The 5370-nt window shown below is 40.8% G+C and overlaps 1 non-coding gene across 1 annotated transcript; it reads right to left on the bottom strand.

Annotated features, from left to right (window-relative positions):
- Window positions 1–4394: 4394 nt before the first annotated feature.
- Window positions 4395–4521, bottom strand: LOC127207881 (small nucleolar RNA SNORA17). Its single transcript, XR_007833035.1, has one exon. It is a non-coding gene; the product is annotated as a small nucleolar RNA SNORA17 (small nucleolar RNA).
- Between the last annotated feature and the right edge of the window lie 849 nt (window positions 4522–5370).

Raw genomic sequence — 5370 nt, 5'->3', positions numbered from 1 at the left:
GACACTGCTATTCATTCTGACCATGTACTCTGTGGATTGTATGCTTCTTTTTAATGAATAGCAGGGCATAGGAGAGAAGGCAAGAGTCATTAACTAAAAGTTAGCTGAGAATTCAAAAGCTATTCACTTGCTTCTAAGATACTCTTCTGAAAAGAGCCCTTTTGGCCCCTGCATCTGTGTAACAGTATCTTCAAGGATGATTTGTCTTGGCCTTCAGCATAATGAAACATATGCTATGGTTAGGTCAAGTGTATTTCCTTGTTCACTTATCTGTTTTTATAGCTCTGTCATTTTTTAAAGAACATTATCTTTGGAGAGTAAAAACTGCTTACAGTAAGCTGTGCTTAGGAGAGAATCCTTTCATGTTCAAAATGTAAAGGTTTAAACAGAATACCCTAACAGGTGATGGTCAGGGATTTATATTTGAAACCACCCTTGTTTGGCTACAGGTTTAACTAATTAAGAAGCTTTACAGAGAGAGGTCTTCCCTTACTCTTATTTCCCCTTCTATTATCTCTTTGTTCCATTGCCTACTTTATTGATTAGTGTCATGGTTCAGTATTCTTCCTCCCTATTGAAATCTGGGTTTTGAGTTAGTTAAGATAATTGTATTGTATATTTGCTTATCGTTGGGTTATTAGCTTATTGATATTTAAGCGGACTCAGTCCATGAATATAGTATATCTTTATAATTCTTATATAATATTTATTAAAACTAAGTTTTAAACATGTATGATAAATTATTTTACCATAATAATATAAGTATACTGTAAGGTATATTTTTTTTTTTGAAACAAAGTTTCTCTGTGGAGCCTTGGTTGTCCTTGACTCACTTTGTAGACCAGACTGGTTTCAAAATCAAAGCAATCTGCCTGCCTCTGCCTCCTTGAGTGCTGGGATAAAAATATGTGCCACCATGCCCAGTACTATAATAATATTTAAAGAGAATTAATTAAATTATGATTCATAGCTAGAGATTTAGGCAAATTCTTATACCAAGAGCAAACAACTTGTATAAGGATGGTAAAGTTAGCATATAGAGTTGTAAGGTTTCTGTCCTAAGGAACTTTGGGTATTTTCTGGAGGTATCTAGCTGGTGAAGTACATAGCATGCCCTTTTCAAATAAGTTTATATTCTCGTGAAGTGAGAGATGTATAAAATATTAAACCATTGCCCTGCCTCCTCTAGGAGTTTTCATGTTTTTGTTTGTTTGTTTTTCATAAAGTTTCAGATAATAGCTAGCGTTATGATGACAGCATCATGGAATAGATTTGAAATGTCAACAAAAAGTATAGAACTAACCCCTTAGGGCTACATAGATGTTCTAAGTTAATAATGACAAGATGTGGAGGAGATTGATTTACATTCAGAATTTTAGATGCACCAATATAGGAAAGATGTTTTCTTCAAGACTGTCTAATACAAGGAGCAAAAACACTAAGAATGTAGCATGTATTTAATTCCTGATTGTGTCATGGTTATTCTTGCTATAGGTAGTTTATTGTATATATGTGGAATAATATAAATGTATATGTAAAAAATAAAAAATAAGTATAAAAAAATCTGGAAGCTTGTTGGCGCAACAGTGTAGTAAAAATAGTGAGTTCTAGGTTCAATGAGAGACAACATCTTAAAAAAATAATAGGCAGAAACTTGACTGAAAGAAAAGTATATGTATAGATGATTTAATTTCCAGTATAGTAGTGTGTAGAAGTGGGGCTAGTGAGAGATGATTGAATCAGGACTGCTCTAACCCCATGTTGGAGAAGCCCATTTTAGATACATAAGACATGAATTTGAGAAGATAGATTTTGTTAATAAAATTAACAAAAAGCTTTCACTTTATACTATCTACTTGCTGGCCTAGCTGTCAGGAGATGACCTGACACACAGTCTTGCAACAATATCCTGCCTTAAATAAAGGATGGGAAAAAAGAGACCCAAGGGACCATAAACCTAAGAGTGATGATCAAAGTATTTTCTGTCTTTGTACAGTCTTGTTTAGGCATTATGTCTCAGTGACTGAAACATTATTTTTTGTCATGTCATGTTTAAGTGATTTGATTTTGTTTAATTATGATTCATGGTTACATAATACAGCATATGATATATTATGTAAATATATTAGAAAAGATAAATTATTAGAATAGAGCTCATGTAAAAAATCCAAGTTAAAGTAAAGTGCAAAGTATAATCCCCAAAGGTCTTTATAACTGAGTCCTCCAAGTATTAATATGGAAACTGTAAATAGAAGTTTTGAGCTTGAATTACTGAATTCCTAACCCTAAGTTATTCAATTATGCCAAATTTAATCACATGGTTTTTCTCACTTTTTATTGTTAATTTTACATCATGTACCCCACTCATACTCATTTTTCTCTCCCATCACACCAACCCTCTACCCTTGTAACCTTCCTCCCTCAACAGAGGGAAAAATCTCTTCTAGACACTGTAATGTGTCACAGTGTGTCCCACTATATGGCCTTTTGCCCACACTTCTTTTCTTGCAAACGTTCATTGCAAATGACTCATTGGTCTGAAATGAGGCTTCTGGGTTCTGCTACTCTACCGATACTGGAAGCTCACTGGCTCTCTTCTCGGATATCTTGTTTTTGCCCTGTGTCATAGAGGTCCTGTAGGTTTGGATCTGCAGGACTAGCCTCTTCATGCACTTGAACAGTTCATCAGTATGGCAGATGTTGGGGTGGGCCAATTTAAAGCCTTGCATCTGGTTAACCTGCTAGCTCTCCTGCGTCCATGCACTCAAGGCCAGCTCACGTGCAATCCCCACAACTAGGGCCAACTCTATACTGCTGCCAAGGCAAAGCACAGGCACCATCTCCAGAGTGTTGCAGCCAGTAAGGGACAAGGACAGTTTTCCAACTCTTATGGCCCCAGGGCAAGCTCTCTCACCTTCTGTAGGTGGTAAAGGATGAGGGGAGAAAAAGGGAATCTCTCGCTCCTCCATGCCACCACACAGCCGATGAGAGGCTGGGACAGCTCACTTGTAACCTCCATGTCCAGGCCCAGCTCTACTGAACTGCCTAGGTGAGGTACATGGCTTGCTTTTCCAAGTTCTTCAGCAGGTAAGAGACAGGGACAGCACTTCTGCCTGCCATAAGTTGAAAGGTGAAAAGTGGGGAATGACATCTCTCCCGTGACCTTGCTGTCAAATGTCAGACAAGTTTGGAGACTAGCTCTCCCAAGCTCACATCATTGGAGCTGGCTCCCCTGCAATCCCGACATGTAAGGCCAGCTCTGCTATGCTGCCCAGGTGATGTACAGGGACTGCTTTCCTCGCTGTTGCAGTAGGTGAGGTTCAGGGTCAGATCTCCCACTCTGATGATATCAGGGCATGCCCACTGTAGGTTGTAAAGAGGCAAAAGGGGTCATGTCTCCTTTCCCGACTCTGCCACACTGCACACAAGTTTTAGGGCCAATTCTCCCATGCTGCCAACCCTCAGGGCTGGCAAAGGACAGTGAGGGAGAAGAATATCTTTCCCTCATCCATGCCACCACAGGAGAGATGTGTCACATGACCAGCTTTCCTTTGCTCATACCCTCAGCGCCCAGTTCACCTGCAACTCCCACAGTGTATGGGACCCAGTATCCTGAGTACTGCAGTTGGATAGAGGTGAACTTTGCTCTCTTGCTCTCATGATGCCCAGGAGAAGAGTTGGGCCAGTTTTGCACAGCCTTCAGATATCAATATGGCCCCAGGCACAAGCCCAGACCAGGGGTATCCACCTGGATTTTGGTGGTAACAGACCCCTGCTGCTGCAGGGTCATGGACCCAGACTTGGCCTCCAGTGGCAGCACAGGGTAGGACCACACTATGGTTGTAGATGTGGTCATAGGCTCCTCAGATTAGGCTATTTTTCGCTATCCTCATGTCTCTCTTCATTGTGCCCACATCTTTCTGTTTCTCTATCCCTTACATTTCTCCACCCCCTTCTTGCTCTTCTTAGTGGTACCCAGGGTATCTGATTATCTGGGTTCATTTCAGTAGTAGTATCAGGAATGTTATGACTCATGTTGGCAACAGGCAGGGGTCATCTTGACCATGGTTTCCTCCCCCAGGCCACTGGAGCAAGACTAGTGGTCATTTCAGACTAATTCCCTGTCCGTACCCTATAGTGTTGGTCTGGGGGTGGTCTCATGTTTGCTTCTCACCTGGGTCTACCAGAGTGGTCCTTGCAAAGGTCTTCTGTCTTTGGCTCATTCTTGTCTGGACCCATGATTCCAAATAGAGTTCTTCTAGTCTCTGACTCACTCCCTGCTCTGGGAGCCTCTCTGGGTCTATGCCATTCTGAGCTTACAGTCTCAGGCTACCTCCTTGTCTGAATACCCTGGAGCCAGACTGGTGGTCATCTGAGTCTCAAGTTTTTCAGGATTTGTTAGGCTAATAATTATTCAGATGTTCACAAGTTAGAGCACTGTAGACACAGCCTTTCTCCTCTAAGCCACGTCCTGATGCACATTGACATGGCAGCCACACTTGCAATGCCACAAGGAGCAGTTAATCACATGATTCTTAAAGGTGAAGAATATTTCCCTGCTGTGCACAGAGAAAATTCAAAAAAACAGAAACATCAGAAAGATGTACTTTTGGCTTGGAAAAGTACATAGCCACATAAAGCAAGCAAGAAAAGACAGAGGAAGGGATCCTTCATTCCTGTTAGAAAAATATTTGAGATTTCAACTTATGGGGGAAATAATTTATTTTGATTCAAGGTCCATTTCAGCCTAAGGTATTATGGACCAACGCTTTGGCGTCAATGACAAATACTGTCCAGGTGGCAGAAAGGTATATAGCCGATCTTATTACCCCTGGCAGCCAGGAAGTATAGCTACGGGAAAAGGCTTGCTTTTCTAGGACATAATGACAGTGATCTGCTGCTTCAGTGACACCCAGCTTCCTAGTTTGACCTTCTCCCAATAAAGCGATCACAATATGAACCTATCAAGAGAGTAATCAACTGATTAGGTTAGAACCATCTTGATCCAATCACTTCCCGACTGCGCAAGTGCTAACAATCACTCCTTTAACAAGAACATTCTGGGGATACTTCACCATAAATCTGCACAGTCCTCTAGAACAGAGCCCAGCTGATGCTTTAACTTGTGTCACTGCTGGAAGACTTCTCAACTATAGGGTTATAGTACTAAGTGTGTGTAGTTTTATGCCACCGAGTTCCTCCACTGAATTCATGAGGTCCCCAAAATAGACTTAATAAGAACGATATATAGACAGGTGGCCTTCTTCCTCATTCTGTGCTTCTCATACATCTCCCAAGTTCATATGCTTCTGAAAATTACTGGGTTCATTTTTATGTCTAGAACAAACAAGAATGTAGAGAATCTATGAA

Source organism: Acomys russatus, chromosome 2 (assembly GCF_903995435.1).
Source record: "Acomys russatus chromosome 2, mAcoRus1.1, whole genome shotgun sequence".
Lineage (NCBI taxonomy): Eukaryota > Metazoa > Chordata > Mammalia > Rodentia > Muridae > Acomys > Acomys russatus.
Note: the sequence above shows the minus strand (reverse complement) of the source record. Positions and strands in the feature narration are given on the sequence as shown.